The following is an 18,432-nucleotide window of genomic DNA, read 5'->3' on the forward strand; positions in this document are numbered from 1 at the left end:
AATATTTGCAAACTATACATCTGAAAAACGACTAGTAGTACCATGAATCTACTAGTGCCACAGGCTCGGCTTGTTGCAACTTTTGCCTCCCAGGAACTCTCATCAGCGAGAAAAAAAGTAATACATTTAAAAAATGCGTAAATGACATGAAAAGACATTTTTTAAAAGAAGATATACAAATGTCCAACAAACATAAGACAAAATGTTCAAGATCACTAATCATGAAAGAAATGTAATTTAAAACCATAATGAGTTATCACCTTACCCCATTCAGAATGCACATTAGTAAAATCAAAAAACAATAGATGTTGATGTGGATGCAGTGAAAAGGGAACACTGTGGTTGGGAAGGTAAATTAGTACAATCTCTGTGGAAAACAGGATGGAGTTTCACAGTGCTAAAACTCTACCATTCAATCCAGCAATTCTTGCTACTGGGCATCTACCCAAAGGAAAAGAAGTCACTATATCAAAAAGACATCTGCATTCGTGTGTTTATAGCAGCAGAATTAACAATTTCAAAGTCTTGGAACCAATCTAACTTTAGCGAAGGAGCCGATAAAGAAAACGTGGTATATGTATACCATAGAAGACCATTCATTCTTTTCTAATTTTTTAATTTTTTTTTTTTGGACAAGGTCTCCCTTTGTCACTCAGGCTGATATGCAGTGCCACAGGCTCGGCTCGTTGCAACTTTTGCCTCCCAGGCTCAACCAATCCTTCTGCCTCAGCCTCTCCAGTAGCTGGGACTATAAGTGCACCACCATGACTGGCTACCTTTTTTTAGATATGGGGTCTCACTATGTTGCCCAGCCTGCTCTCGTACTCCTGGGCTCAAGCAGTCCTATCACCTTGGCTTCCCAAAGTGCTGGGATTACAGGTGTGAGCTACTGTGTTACTGTGTGTCCAACATTACTCATTCACTGGAACCAAAATAATGTCTTTTGTAGCAACCTGGATGGAGGTTATTATCCTATGTGAAGTAACTCAGGAATGAACAACCAGTTACCACATGATCTCACTGATTAGTGGAAGCTAAGCAGTGCATAGACAGAGGCACATGGAGTGGTGTAATTGCCATTAGAGACTCAGAATCAAGGAGGGTGGAGGAGGTTCTGAGATTTAAAAAACTACCGTTTGGGAACAATGTACACCATTCAGGTGAAGGCTACATTAACAGCCCAGACTTCATCACCATACAGTTTATTCACACCACTGAAAACCACTTGTACACCTAAATCTATTAATTTAAAAAAATAACTTACTGGGCGTGGTGGCTCACGCCTGTTATCCTAGCACTTTGAGAGGCTGCGGTGGGTGGATCACCTGAGTTCACGAGTTCAAGATCAGCCTGACCATCATGGTGAAACCCTGTCTAAAAATAAATAAATAAAAATAAAATAAAATAAAAAACTTAAAGAGAAATAAAATGCAACATCAGACCTTCAAATAAAACTTGTAGAAAAGGTATCCCATTGAATCCTTCTCTAGGATCTTCCCTATAACTGAACATAAAATTTAACATTTTCAACACAAAGGCTTTGAGCATTAAGATACAACATATTTGAGCCAGATGATTTTAGATTTTACCTTTGAAATATAAAGCTACTTACTAGTTTGAAATATATCAGTTTGAATTCATAACAATCATACTTTTAAACAGACACACTATATTAAAATATTTGCATAACATTGGCCCTTAAGAAAGAAAGTAGAAGAAATGTACAAGTACATATCTGTCATTGACTAATTCTGTGACCCTGGGCAAGTAGCATAAGCTTTCTGTTTGTCATTGTTATCACTTGTAAAACAGAGTTACTAGTATTAGCAATTTTATAAGGAAAGAAAGAAAACAAAGAACTGTCGTAACATCCTAGCTTACTAAGGAAGAGCTCTGGGAAAAACACCTATATATAGTCAGAACCATTTTTTAAAGCAATGATTCTAATGATTGATTAAAGGAAAATTATCCAGAGATGAACATTTATTACCAGAATTTAACTGGGTTGACATTTGTATAATTCAGATGGTTAGGAGTAGAGACCTGCAGACCAAACTATTCCTCAAATATCCTAGGAGGAGGCCAAAAACAGAAGTCAGTACTATAGCTACTAAGCAGATTAATTGATCTGGATGGTATTATATCAAGAACACTCATGGCAAAGGTCAAGGCAGATGACAAACCACAGGAACAGGATTTAAGGCAAGAAATAGAATGCCTAAGAAGTATGACAAAAGCAAAACATATCTTCCAGTTAGGAGAAGGGATAACTAGACATTGTTTTAAGTCAGTGACCCAGTTTTTGGCCAGAATATCAGAAAAGACCAAATCCCAGTTACTCAAACCGAGGAGCAAGATCAAAAGGAGGGTAGTCACTCCTTACTTGGGGTTCTTTGAGTTTCTAGTCTGCAGCAAGACTAACTCAGTACGTGAAGGTCACATTGCCCTAGATGGGGCAATTAGACTGTCATACTCATCTGAACTTAGTGGTGACATTATTTTGTGAGTCCTCCCTTTCGTATTGCATCACATTGCTAAGAACAAATGCTACTGTTGAGGGTATCTGGAGAAATTTAGTTATACATAGATTTGAGCTACAAGCATTCTCTCATTCCTATTCACTCCTGTGTGTTGTATTTTTCATATTACGTATTTTTACTGAAACACAAACTACTCTTAACATTAACTGTAATATATCTTCACTCTAATATAAAGAGTGCAAAATAAAACCAGGACATTGCACATCAACTATAATAAAGATCTGGATTAAAACACTCAAGATAATACAATTATATTGTTCCTGTTTATAATGAAAACTATATGAATTATTATGCTTAGTTTTCAAGAAAATTGGGGGCAACTGGTAGGTGAGAAAGGGGCCATAATGTGAAAGAACATTTAATTACGTTTTTCCCCATGATTTTGAATTTCTATCCTCAATAATATTTCCCCTTAGCCCTGTTTTCTTACTCTCATTTTGTTTTTATTATTTTATTATATGCTTTTTGTTGTTAAAATGCACTTTAAATCTTTAGGGGGTAGTTTACAAATAAATGAATACTAAATAAATAAGATACATTGATAGTTTTATTTTCCTTGATATTAAAAGGATAGTGACTGATGGTAGCCTTCCTTGGGTGAGGGAGTGAGGTGGTCATTTGACTAACATTTGTATGAAGAAACGATATGGTCCTCACATTGTAAGAACAGTAAAGAAAACGGGGTAAAAATAGTCGTGAGGTTAACATAGCCACAGCACCTCTGATATTAGAACTAAATGTGAAAACAATCAACTGAAGAAAATCAGTGACTTTTCTTGCAATAATTTCTTTTCTCATTTATTTTCTCTCCAAGCTGTAAGAAGATACCTAATGTTTAGTTAAGTCCCATTGAAAGATCTACCCCAAACCCCAAAAGGGAGCTGTATTATTTAGTCACTTTAAAGTTGTCCTTGTATGAATCTCAGTGACCTCTCCTCTTGACAAGAAAGATCACCTACCTGATTTCAAAGGTGGATAAGAATGTAACTTCTACTGTGCTTCATCAGCCACATCTGAGATTAAAAAGTAGGATACATTTCACTCTCTTTGAAAAAGTTGTGGAAATGGCTGCAAATGACTAAGCATGAGGCTGAAAAATTGTAGTCAGGTTGACCCAGGGCCTAATGTTCAAGACTTAAAGATGAAAATAGGGGGGAAATTGTAAACGACAGACTCAGCAGCCAACTGAAGTCCTGAGTTAAAATTGTGTCCAGTTTCAAGGAAAAGTAATTAATGTGAAATCACTTCTTATTTCTTACCTTGCTCCCTGAGTATGATTCAATTAAATGGGAACGCAGTGGCGAGGTGTTATTAGAACCACTATTTATTTTTCGCAAATTCCATTCGCTAAGTCTGAGTATGTTATTTTCACAAGTCACTGACACCTGGAATGCTTCCACAGAAAACAGTCCCAGGGTCTGGACAGTAAATCTCATGAGGAACAAGTGAAGGGAATTTGTAATTTTTCATAGAAAAGAGAAGAGGAAAGTTCTTCTCAGCATTGGAACATTAACAAAAAGAGAAGCAAGCTGTCCAGGGCCATGCTGCTAGTAATGGCAAAACTAGAAGAAAATTATAGAATTATACAAAGAAACATGAAAGTTATCTTTCATTCAGATCAATGAAAGATAACTAACTGGATGCACTGTGACATGCTGATAGTAAAACGCACAACTCTGGTGAGTGAAGCCAGGGAGGCAAGAGAATGCTTCCCACCTCCACAGGGTGATTGTGGACTCCAGTGCAACTGGGCTGGAGGCAGTCCTGCCCATGATGTCTATAATAACTTCCCCTTGATTGTCTCAGAGACTAAATTTATTCATTCATACAAAAAGTCAAAATTTGCTTGTATCAGAAAGACGTCATTATTCACACAGAAATAGAAGGAAACAGAAGAAAATATTTTTTCTGGTTTGAGTTAGTGTTCTTTATTGCTGGGTGTCAACTGACTGCCATTATGTAAGTGAAAATAACTTTCAGTCTCATTCCAGTTGTTTTTAACAAAGAGAATTATGGGCAGCAGCCTCAGTTTGGTAGCACTTTCAGCTTATTCAATAAATAAGTTGATAAGGGAAAGAACAGCATGGCTCTGGTGTAGGAGGTAATGTGCTACTTTCTCTGTGCATCCTGACCTTCATCCACACTACAACTGATTATATTTTTATAACATTTCACAAATGGCCCTGGCCATCACTAGCAGCACACCCTTGAACAACTTCCTTCTTTTTGTTGACTCCCCAATGTTGAGAAGAACTTTCCATTTTTTTTTTTGCATTATCATACTATACATGAAGTACAGAGAAAGAAAATAGTGTTCCACCCCTCCCTTTAGAGAGGGCTTTATGTGTAAACACAAAATTTCTGCAGAAAATTGTAAGATTATAAGTAATAGGTAGTACCTTGTTTTCACTCTGTCTCTGTTTTCCCATCTATACACTGAGTGTGGATCACATAATAATTAAGGTTTTTTCCAGTGCTGAAGGAGTCTCTGTGACTGGTTCTTAATCTTCGGCACCTGCAGCTATCACTTACCCTCTCTTGAAAAGGTGGGTTTCCCAAGACATCAGCAGTATCTCACTGCAGCCTACAGGCACGTGATAGATCAAGGGTTCTCCATGGGTGTTGAAGCTTCCTGTGTGTTCACAACAGTAAACATCCCTCCCCAACAGTTGACTTATGTCTGCTTTTTAAACAATTGCAACAGATGGTTGACACTTGAAGAGAATGTATAATTAGCTTTGCAATCTAACACTTCATTCTTACTTGCTCTTTCTCAAAGGAGAGAAGCTGTGCCTTATGCCACTGGGTCTAATCTGTTAGTTTAATCAGAAGCAGTGCTATGTAAGTTCTCAGGAGACATGGGCTGTGGGAGGATTCCTAATCCCAGCCTTTTGAGGACATTAAAAAAAGCTGGGAGGGGGTGTAGAGAGAAATCTCAGTACTTTTTAAAAGCTTATGCTTCATTCTCATTTGTCTTCCAAAGGAGGAAAGTTTTTATGCCTTTTTCTCTCCTTTCCTCCACCTCATCTCCCTCAGCCTCTGCTTCTTCATCAGGGATAATGATTCCTAACACGGAGGCTGCTCTGAATACTAAATGAAATAACTCCTCCAAATGCCTAGCAGAGAACCTGACACACGGCATACACTCCACAAGGAACTGATATAGTTCTCTCACTATAGAGAAACTCAAGTGACATTAGTTCCTATTTGTTTTGGCACTGTTAATGTGATTAGAGTCCCTGAATCCATCCACTTAACCCGACACCTTTCTCAAACCTACGTTCAAGGAGGAGCCTCTGTCTGTGTTTGACTTTCTCTTCCAGGGCATCTTCTCTGCAAATGTCACTTCTCCACTTTCTTAGCCAAGATGTCTCCTATGTTGGCACACATCCCTGGAAGTGAAGAAATTATTTTACTTTCTTTTAATCAACCACTCCTATTTCCTATCAGAACCTATTCCAGATTCTGCTATGTTTACCCTTCTCTGAGTCAAAACTCTTAAATTGAATATACCACTCCCTACAAAGTTTTAATTTATAGAATAGAGCTATCACTACCCTACTTGTTATTTTTATGATCAATTTATGGGTATTTTTATATGCAACCACCTCCAGCTTGTCAGAGAACTATGCCATTTCAGATAAAAGAATGATATAAGAGTGGAAGGCACAAAGTTGTCAAAAAATGGAACTTGGCATATCAAAAGAGAATAACTCCACTTCACTCAAAGTATCATAGAGCCAACGGACACGGTGGGGTGTGCCTGTGTCCCAGATACTCAGGAGACTGAGGCAGGTGGGTAGCTTAAGTCCAGAATTTCAAGACCAGCCTGGACAACACAGCAAGACCCTGTCTCAAAAAATAATTTGTATCCTAAATCCATCAAATGACTCTTCATTAGAGAAATACTGCATTTATTGTAAGAAAGATTACATGTCACCAATGGCCATGCTAAGATTTGGTAATTCAATGAACCTTATACAACTCAGAGAGCAAATGGTTCATTCCTTTAAGAAATTTAAAGTCTTTAGGTAAATACTAACAAAGTACAATCTAAAATAATTTACAAAACTCAAAGAAAATAAATTAGAGAAAATATATAGAAAGTCGTTAGAATGATTTTAAGAATTGAATTGCCATAGAAAAGAAACGTATTTATATTGAGCTTTGTGCTAAGTAATTCGGATACTTTGCATACAAGCAATATGGTAACATATGCAATGTTTTTAGCACAGAGAATGTACATAGTGAATGCTTAGTAGAAGCTGACTTTTATTATCTACTTCAATTTCAGAAACATTTCTCTTTTGCAGATGAAGAAAACTGGGCTTGAATATTTGGGTAGTCAGGCAAACAAAAAGACAATGTGACAAGATCGGGGTTTCAAATGAATCTGCCAGACGTTAAATCCCATCCCTTTTTCCTGCTATACTATATGACTTGCTATTGAAACTAGGAGGGCTTTTCCTTAAGAGAATGCCTCATTGCTTATTCACGACCTATCTGGGGAGAGATAAACACAATTTCATCACAGGTAGAGGACACTTGAGTTCTGCTTCAAGTGATACTTAAGCCCATTGTAAGGTTTTAGCATGCATCAGATTCATTCACTCATTTAACAGATATTTAATAGGCATCCCACTCTGTGTTTAGAACTATTCTAGGCACTAAGAGTGCTATGGAGAAGAAAGTAGACATTCATCTAAAACACAAATATATGAAGTGAGCTTAAATATCTGTTTCTGCTCAAAACCTTTGACTCAGAATAACAGCTCTATTCCTGGTCAAAAAAATTGTATTTATTTTTCTTGAGCATAAACTCTGCATCAGACTTCATAGGTATTGTAATACAGTGATAAAACTTTTGGCTTCACTTATTAAATATATACATAATCATAACAAAATTATAACATATATGACATAAAGATATAATTACAGCATCTTCAGAAAAAAAGATCTTTATTTTGAATGTTTTCCAAATTAATTAAATACTCCCACACATATATTTAAAAGTTTTCAGTAATTCTACATACATATTGTTTTATGATTTATTTTTAGGTAGAACTTAATATGCATATAATACAAGATAAGAACATTTGCAGTACCCTAAAAGGCTTCCTCTTGCCCTTTCCAGTCAAAACTCCTTCCAGAGATGAACTGATATCTATCACCTACATAAATTTTTCTTGTTCTTGAACTTCATAAAATTGAATTATATAGGATGTATTCATTCTTGACTGACTTCTTCTATGTAACTTGTTACATCTTGCTTTTAATCTAGCATTACATAATAAATGGTTTCTTCATCAGATTTCATTCAATAGAGATTTATGTGTTACTAATCACTGGCTTAGAGACTGTGCAGGGATAGTCACTATCCCCATTATGATTAAATAATATAATGAGAGTCCAGCAGATAAAATAAAAAGAACATTTTAAAAAGCTGATATCATGTCATTATAAAGACAAAATAAATCATTGGTTTAAAGTGTTTGATTTCACAAAGCCATGTTAATGTTGGTGGTGGGTACAATCATTATTATTTTATTATATTGAGAGAAAAAGGCAATTGTGGTATAACTATGAAAATGCTTAAACAACCAAAGTGTTAGTAAAATGCACAAGTCAAACTGATGTCAAGTTGATGTGTTAAAACTTCATTCATAGGTGAAAAGCCCTGGTACGTTTCATCTCATCACTCCAGACATTCAGTTCAATTGACCATTTGTGTAAGAATTTCCTATGTTTTTAAAATCATGTATTGTTTATGTGGTCACACCTATAAGATTTTATCAGATTCACTGTTTTGTTTGTTTGTTTGGTTGTTTGGTTGGTTGGTTGGTTTTTTTCCTTTAGGAAGAGTGTGGCTGGGCAGAAATGACTGCAACATCTATGTTAGAAAATTTGGTTATGACTTCAGTTTTTATTGAAACATAAGAAATCAGCTGTCAAATTTGAAAAGAGATCCACAGATAATTTAAAAGTGTGATTTTGTTTTCTATTTGTCTTGTAAGTCCCAAGAATACAAGTGTGAAGAAGATTTTAAGTTATTATGATAAATCTGTTCCATTCATTTAGCTCACTAACCACTTGGACAGACAACCTCTTCTACCTAAAAAGTGCTAGGTAGTTTGAACATTCTCATTTTCACTAGGGAACGGTTATGGTTTTGATATCAAAGTTACAGTAACTGAAACAAAAAATATATGTTTGAATAGTTTTTCTGGCCTTATTTATTTTTGCTTTCACCCTCCAAAAGGAGCCTATTCTAGTAGTGAAAATAACTCTTCACTGAAATCAGTGGATGATCAACCCCATTTAATTATTTCCCAGGAGACATTTGCCACCTCTTTTGTTTCTGCTGCTCCAAACCCAGAAATAAAAATGCCCAGTAGTCTCTCCTCCCACTTTTTTTGGTAACTAAAACGTGACCAGTCAATGTTTTTGCTCAGGTCTTATAATCTTCCCTGAGTAATGAGAAAGGTGTAGACGCTTCAGCATTTATTTTGAAGTGGAGGCAGCAGCATCCCTTTCTTAAGTTGAAAGGCAGAGCTAGAAGCCAGGATGGGATCTTTATTTGCTCTTAGCCAGCCTCCTCTGGTTCACTCGCCTCCCTGTGCATTTGCTGATATCCTTCTATTGAACTTCTTTCTTTTTGAGGTAACTGATGGTTTCTCACTGCTTGCAAATGAAAACTTAATACAAATATTTCAGCCTTAAAAGAAGAGGCAAAATAGCAGTATATGCTGCCAAATCTTTCTATTCGGGAGGATATGTATGTCAATGTTTTGCCAGAACAAAAATGATTAAGACACAGTTCTTGTCATTGACTTCTAGAATTTTTTTGACCTAAACAATTATTGTTTTACACACATACACATACACACACACACACACACACACACACACACACATACACAGGCTGAGATTAATTTATTCATTATTTTTTGACGTTAACACAGTATAGGCCAAATTTCTAATGTGCATGATACAATGTGAAATTATGTGTTTAAAAAATGACAATGATTGCTCTTCATTTAAAAAAATGAAAGAATATTTCATAAAAGCATTACATGATATAAATTTATTCTCAGTTATGCAGTTCAAGATGACAGAATATAAATATCTTGTAAAAATCTAAGTATATTACAACATGATTGTAGACACTAACTACCTAAATTTTGATATTATAATCAAAATATGATTCACATCAACAGAGTTATGAAGATAAAACTTCTCTGTAAATTTTTCTTTCATAATAAAAACAAGTGGTGATTCTAGACCAATACTGTGCTAAAAATCAGTGCTTATTTAAATCTAGCCAGTGTGTATATGTGTGTGTGTATATATATGTGTGTGTGTGTGTGTATGTATGCAAAACTCACACATGTTGATCAAATAAAAAATATAATTGAATATTTGAACAAAGATGACTTGACCAAATGCAGTTCCTGTAGGAACTAACTATAACACAATTTCACATTTATGAGACTCCACTTTGTTATGATGAGCCCTAAGTGTGCCATGGGAAGAAATTCCCCACAGCACCTGTCAAGTGGGTGCTTCTGTCCAGGACTAAAATAGTCAATGAGTGATACTAAGATACAGAGACTGTGCCAAATCCATAGTAAAGGTTAGAAGCATGTGTTATGACATGACACAAAACAGATTCCTTGAGGCCCAGCTCTGCCCACTTTGATACATCACACACATCTGTCTGGTATTGCAATTACAGTCTTGAGTAGGTTAGCCCGTAACCCCTCTGACCTCAGTTTTTTCATTAGTCATATGGAAACACAATTACTATTTCAAATTTATATGCTATTTGTGAAGATTAAATGAGGTATCTGACATAGAGTGTGTAACCCAGTGTTTATCACATAGAAGATGCTTTGCAACTGCTGCATGTTATTAGTATTAGTGTCACTCATTTTTTCGTTGTTACGCATTCTTTTGTCAGTTACTAATCTTATTTTTTCTTACTCTGTAATTTATTATTACAAGAAAATAGCCAGATTTTAGAGAAGCTGAAAGATAGTGAATATCTAAAATAGATATGGCCCATAATTTTATTTAAATAAATGGTGTTACACCTAATTGCAGGAGTTCAAATATGTCATAACCCAATGGTCATCATTAAATGTTCCTATATACACAAGGGAGATCCATGAAATAAACTAGGGTTTTCAATAGTTAATCCAGATTAATGAATTTGTTAACAATGATTATTTCTACCAGATGGCCTCAATTCTAACTGAAAATTAAACAGTAGCAATTGGGAATCAACATTTTGGTTCAGAAATGATCATATTCTACAAAAATTTTCTCTTGGGTAGCATAGCCTCTGGGAATGAATTAAAATGCAGTATTTTTCAAGAGGAATTACTGACAAGCTAATAGATATTAACATAGAAACAGGTCAAACTTCAATTCTTTTTTTTTTTTAGTAAAATTATATGCAAAAAGCAAATTGGAGTTTTGGACAAGTCAGAAAGAGATGCATTGATCATGCTGGACGTCGGCATTGTGTATCCAACCCCTTCTAAATTCCAGTGATCAGGTGGGGTTTGTTATATCCTTAAGCATTTCTGGAAGGACTTTAAAATAAACAGAATGTGATGGTCCCAGCAAGGAGGTAAAAGGCACTTGATAGATAATTAACAATAAAAGGCAAAAATCAGTTAGACAAAAAGATGTTAGAAGCATCATCCCTTTTTGTTTGGATGAATATTTTTCTTTTAGTTCGCCCAAACACTTCACTTTTTATATAAAACTGAAAATATTTTTGATTGGAGACCAAGCTCCAAATATTAAGCCTATGTATGAGATGTTACGACTCCATTCTTATAGAATAGCTGAATATACATATACACCATCAAGGGATATTGTCAGTGATTAAGGTAGACTAAGAAACAAATTATAGATATTTAAAAAGGTTTTTCTAAGCCTAAAATTATTTTTCTTGCTGTTATAAATGAAGAAACTGATAAAAAAAAAAAGAGGTTAAATAAACAATTCTCCCAAGATCTGGCTGTTAGTAAATGTCAATGTGAGGATTTGAACTGATTTTGGCCTAATTTAAGAAGCATGACTCATTATTCTATATACCCATCAATATGTACAGACGTATATCTGTTTAAATATTCTCCAAAAAATATGACATTAAGACAATATTCAGTTGATAGAATCTCAAGATGTAATATATACTTAATTATAATTTTAAAATTTATCTTTTTATGTTTTAAGCTACCTATAGGTAGTTCTTAATGTGTTCCCCTATGCATTAAGAATTCAGGCTTATTTCACATTCAGTGCTGCTTAATCTATCCTATAACCTGGGAGAAATGAATTGCTAGGGAATTTTAAATTTGTTCTTCAGTACTAGTTAAATGAATCCCTCATTTTTTAAGATTGACTAATAATCAGAATTGCAGATGATCTGTATTCTATTATTAATATAAGAGACCTAATGACACACTACAGAAAAAAAGTATATCAATGAATCTTCTTGGGAAATCAGAAAGAAATTGAGCTTGTCCATTGCTGTCAGCCTGACCTTCAAGATATGACAAGATGCCAAAGGGGGGAAAATTACCTAAGATTTTTAGAAACTCAGAGACATAAAGAGAGTATTTTGAAAAAGAAAAAAAATCTACTTCTTTCCCAATTCACAATTAGGGTTGCATAATGCTTAAATTCTGTGTTATTTTATGTGCAGACAGTGATGGTTGAAAACCATATACCTACTCAAAAATCTCAGACCAAACATTTATGCATTTATATATATATATGTATTCTCATCTCTAAATTTATCCTCTATCCTTGTAATTAAACCACCAGACAGGAAGTCCAAAAAAAGACAGAATAGACATGTTCCACTGCTTCTTGTTAAACTGAATGCATATGTGTATACGGCAGGATCTAGGGTATTGAATCTTGTTTTTTTATTCAAGATGTTATATTCTTCATAAAACTCAATGGTAAGGTATTTCTTGCATAGGGAGTGCCTGGGGTAAGGTGTGAGAGAAAACAAATACATATAGTACCTCCTGTACTGTGCTCACCACTGTTTATTTAATTCTCATAATACATATTATCATTGCTTCTATTTTACAAATAAGGAAGTTGAGGCAAAGAGTACTTTACAGTGACATAGCTGTAAATAATGGAGCCAGGATTTTAACCCAGATGATCTGTCTTCAAAGTCTACTCCTTTCCCTATCCTATGCTAGATAGCATGCCTCAGAAGCTATTCCTTTCTCAGCTTTATCATGTTGCTACAAGAGTTTAAAGGCATCCACAAAAATTGCCCAGTGAAATGTCATTAAGGAGAACTTAATTTTATACCGATCATTTTGAATTGAATCCACTGGCTATCTCTGTGGTAGTTATCACTTTAGTTTTCAGTGTTCTTACTGTAAAATGTTAATACTAATATCAACCATAGGCTTGTACTGAATATTAAGCATCAAAAAATATGAAACACCTATAAAAGGACCTGTAACATACAACATACTTTAAAACTATAATTATTTCCCATGAATATTGATTTTGTCAACTCTTATAGTGAATAAAACAAACTATTTTCATTCTTCCAAGATAATAGTATACATCATGAATCATGAATCACATTAGTTGTGAGAAATAAAGCAGTCAACTTCCTTTAGTTCATTCTGTAGCCTACAGGAAGAAACTTGATGGGGACAGGAAGGAGATGAGGCAAGGTTCCATCTGCCTTACCTACCATGAGCTCTAAAATAGATCCAACATCAAAGAGCAGAGTATACAGGGTAGGCTGTGAAGCATTTGGAAGAAATATTTTTTTAGTTTTATTATAAGAGGAAACAATGTGGAATTCACTCTTTGTACTAGGAAAAGGCTATGTAAATCTGGAAACAATATTTTAAGAGAATCATGAAACTCATGAATAGTTTCAGAACATTTTTTGCAGATATTTCAATCCCTTTTCAAATGGTAGCTCATGCATTACAGGACAGGAAGGATAGGTCAATTAAGTGTTCACTTGTGTGGAAGTGTACAAATGTCATTGCAAGAACAGACTCTCAAAGCTTTTACTGCACTCTTCCCTTTGCACGGATAAAGACCCTAATATGACTTACTCATTGTCTGTGAACTTTTAAGGCACTGGGGCAGTGGGACAAGCATGAAGCTTAACTCATGTTCATAACCACTAGTTAATCATGTTACTTTGTGCAATCTCTCTAAACCTAACTTTTTATCTTTGCTATTGGCAAAGGCATAATAAGGTACCCATATTAAGGAGTGCAGAGATGGACAGCAGCATACAGGTGCCTCTAGTTGTGGATCTCTAGCAGTCAAGAAAACATAATTATTTAGATATTACTGAGAAGCTATTATGTGCAAAGCACTATACTGTGCAGAGGAAATGGAATAATTAGATAGGCCCCTACCAAAAATTAATTTAAATGAATGGAAGAGTTTGAATAGGGTTTGGAAGGACTAAGTAGGATTATAAAATAAATCAGGTGACCTAGCTTATTAAGAATCAGTACAGGTTTAAGAAATTCACAAGCATTTCTTGAGGTCTTTGGTAATGCCAGAAGACAGATCCAGCCTTCTAAAGATACACAATGATTTCTGAGAAGAAAAATTCAGGAGGGAGGTGAAAGAACTTGGATCATTGGTGGGCTTCATAAATTAGGTTAGACTTGAAACATACATGATGTCGTGCTAAATCACTCATGTTCTCTGACTATTCCCCACACATATTTTTACATACCTACCTTTTTTCTATTTTCCCAGGCAGATACAAGTTTTATTAGGTAACAAAAAAAAAAAAAAAGAAAGAAAGAAAGAAAGAAAACCCACAAAATAACTATAACACATTTATCAATATGATCAGCCTGTTTTTTTTAAATTCCAAAAGTCATTAACTAAACTATAATTCAAATAAGTTGATTCTGGGGCATCTCAAATTTTCCTAAGATTCCTTCTTCTGAGGAAATACTAAGAACTGATTAATCCGAATAAGGTGTAAATCCAGTGTTAAAATATAACTGAATTGTACGATTAATTTTACTTTTCCCTGTTTTCTCCATTTCTTCCATGAAGTTATACAAGCTTATAACAGGATTCCTACTGTTATGTAAAATGTTGTTCCTAGAAATACTACCTTGTCCTATACTCATAAATTATTTCAGATTTCTTATACACATCCTTCTTCTTTTGTCTTTATTCTATGCAGTGGACATGATCCTGAGGTTGATTTTCACTTGTGGTTGGCACTTTATATTACTTGAGCAAGATATGCCAACATGAAAATAAGATACAGACTTACTTTCTCAAGGTATTATATAGGTATAGAGATAGAGAGATTGGCAGACAGAAAGATACATACATGCATACAAAGATACATTGATAATGATATGGTTTGGAACTGTCCCCACCCAAATCTCATACTGAAATGTAATCCCCAATGTTGGAGATGGGGACTGGTGAGGGATAACTTGCTCACAAGGGCAGATTTCTCATGAATGGTTTAGCACCATCCCCATTGGTTCTGTTATAATAGTGAGTTATCATGTGATCTGGTCATTTAAAAGTGTGTAGCTTATCACCCTTGCTCTCTTGCTCCTCTTCCGTCCATATGATGTGCTGCTCCTACTTTGCCTTTCCCATGATTATAATTTTCTTGAGATCTCCCCAGAAACCAAGCAGATGCCAGTGTCATGCTTCCTGTATAAGCCTGCAGTACTGTGAGCTAAGTAATCCTCTTTTCTTTATAAATTACCCAGTCTCAGGTATTTCTTTATAGTAATGAGAGAATGGACTAATACAAATAGATAAAAAATATATTATATATATATTTAGATAATAGATATTTAGACAGATAGAAGATCTGGGTAAGATCTTATCTCTGTGTCATACCTCTGGGAACTTTAGATACTCGTTGCAACTCAGCCCCACATCTGTAAAATGAAAATAGGAGTACCCATATGATAGAGTTATCGGGAGGATTACACAAAGTAATATAGGCAAGTTGCCTGGGCGACAGGCAAGTACTTCACTGGTATTTGAGAAACACTTATCAATCCTTCTTGATCGGTTCTTGAAATGAACATTATAACTGAGTATCTGCATAAGAATATATTTCAAAATAGAAATAAGTATTTAGAAATGCTTTTTTATCCCAGAATCAACTTCTGGGAAACATAAACTGTTTCTTAATTAATTATCTGGAATCATTATTCACCTTTAGTTTAGCCTTTGTTAATTGCCTTAGCATCTTTAGATCCCAGATTCCAGGTCCTACTACCCAATTCTCAAATTTTGGGATTCTCATAAATAATTTCAGATTCACTTAAAGTCACTGGTAAAAAAAAAAAATCCAGTACCTGCATGACCTTGACAGAGAACATGTAAACAGATGTTAAATGACAGAGAAATGTTATATCTATATGTTGACATATTTATATATAAATGTTAACATTTCAGTACTTGAGCTTCATATATCCTATTGACTAACACTACTAATAGAATCATCAGAAAACATTCATATTTTTAGTAAACAAAAATTATTTTCATACTTACAGCTTTATGTGATTTACCTAAAAGCCCTGGAGAAAACCTGGTATCAGCGTAATTTTATAGCTGAAGATACCAAGGATAAAAAACCAGAACACAAAGCTATTTAATGACAGACTGAAAACTTAGATCCAAGCCTTCAGAATCCAAATCCCTTGGAAAATCTCTACACTCCGTCAGGTTAACTATCAAAAACTTTTAACTATCAAGCTTCCTTTAGAAAATAACAGGTTTCAGTTTTTTTCTTTCTTCTCTTCCTTTCTTTTTTCAAACTGGTAAGAAATATTGAGGCCCAAAGAGTAGAAGTTTTTGTTTATATTATATAAAACTAATAAAACATATAACATGTTTTTCCCCTGGTAATATTTACATTTTATATATAATGGGTTGCCCTCAAACTCTTCATGAGAAGTGTTTACATAATCAGCCTAGATATGTAGTAAGCTGTACTGTCTAGATTTGTGTATGTACACTCTGTCAACACGTGGCAAAATAGCTTAAGGATTCATTTCTCAAAAAATATCCCATCATTAAGAGACTATGACTGTGTATTAGATAGATAGATAGATAAACAGACAGATGATAGACAGATATAGATACCTCTATCAATAAATATATATGTATCTACATATTTATGTAATGTGAATAATGTAAATATAATTCATGAATATAAAATAATATGAATATAATTTGTTTACTAAAACAAAAATTATATAGATACAGATATATATAGATATCTCTATAGCTATGTAGAAACCTATATGTTTACAGAGTAGAATATATCTAGATTTATATTTTTATATATAAATATAGAGAGATGTAGATATCTATACATCTCTCTTTATCTGTAGATATCTATCAACAGATAGGTGATAAATAGGTAGGTATAGATAGATAAATAGATAGATAGATAGATAGATAGATAGAGGTGATATATAGATAGATATCTACAGATAGATAGATCACTATCAACTTTTCATTATCCATTCATCCGTACATAGACTTTGGGGTTATTTCATATATTGGCATTTGTGAATAATGCCAGAATAAACTTCAGAGTATAAATAATATCTCTTTGAGATCTTGCTTTCAATTCTTTTGAATACTGTATGATTCCAATTATCTGAGGTATCTGAAGTACTCAAACTCTTAGTAGCAAAAGGTAGAATGGTGCTTGCCAGGGGCTGTGGGGAGAGGGAAATAAGGAGTTCACTGGCTGTAGAGTTTCAGTTATGCAAGATGAAAAAGTTTTAGAGTTATGTTATGTACAATGGACATAATTAATAATACGGTATTCTACACTTACATGTTTATTAATTAGTTTAAAGAAAAAGAGTATCAGTCCACTTAAGCTATCGTAAAAGCTTTCTCTCAGGATAAATCTGTGTTTTGTTTGAGTAATATGATTAGGGGAGATATAGGTTGTTTATGTATCATGTAATTTATGTATTTTCAAAGATTAAATTGTATCTTTAATCCTTAAGTATGAAAGAAAATTTCTAAATCCTTAAGTATGAAAGAACATTTCTATCTCCTTCAACATCTATACAATTGTTTGCCCGGCTTGGTCTTCCCCATCTTCTATTGTAAAGGTCACAGATGACGTCTTTTTACGACCATAAGGGCCACAGGCCTCCTATCCAATGGGAATTGTCAGTCCAATCGTTCTAGGGTTATTTTAGGCAGACTCTGAACAAGTTGAATAATAATTTTTCTGTTCTCTTCTTCAGCTGGTCTTTCCAGGCATATGTTAAATAAGTTTTCAATTATTGCCAGAAATCCCAAGGAAGTGGAACTTACTTGTTATCTTAACGGTGGCTGAAGGAGTTTTAATGTCATCTGCTGGAACAACAGCTGAATGTGGGATGTTATATAACAGTCCCAGCATAACATTTATTGGGTAACAAAGTCAGATGTAGGCTGGATATGTTAAAAATAAGTGAACTCATGTTGTATCCTCACGTAGAAATTAATCTTTGGTTTGAATCTAGCAGGATCACTTTTATTTTCATTTGAGTTGCCATTGATTGCAAATCCTTTACCTTTATTTACAATTTTTTTTTATTATGAGATATATGCCAAATTTACTCCAAAATGATTTACTCAGTATTATAAATAGTGGGTATGCATGTACTATAAATATTTACAAGTATACACACAGAAGTTATAAATATAAGTCAAAACTATTCTACATATAATAACCTAAGAGTCAGAAGTTCTCTAATACTAGCTTTCTATATTTATAAGTTCAAGTCATTAGGTTTTGATTTACTATTTTTAAATGCAGTGTGCTTGTGTAAACTATTTTGAAGGCCTGTACAACATC

At 34.3% G+C, this 18,432-nt stretch overlaps 1 long non-coding RNA gene across 2 annotated transcripts in view; it reads right to left on the reverse strand.

Annotated features, from left to right (window-relative positions):
- Window positions 1-18,432, reverse strand: part of LOC141585052 (uncharacterized) — a 64,966-nt gene that overhangs the window by 20,293 nt on the left and 26,241 nt on the right. For both annotated transcript variants that reach the window (XR_012518322.1, XR_012518321.1), the window contains exon 5: window positions 5,821-5,932. This is a non-coding gene — a long non-coding RNA (uncharacterized LOC141585052). The remainder of the gene's footprint in view (window positions 1-5,820; window positions 5,933-18,432) is intronic.

This window comes from Saimiri boliviensis, chromosome 1 (assembly GCF_048565385.1).
Source record: "Saimiri boliviensis isolate mSaiBol1 chromosome 1, mSaiBol1.pri, whole genome shotgun sequence".
NCBI lineage: Eukaryota > Metazoa > Chordata > Mammalia > Primates > Cebidae > Saimiri > Saimiri boliviensis.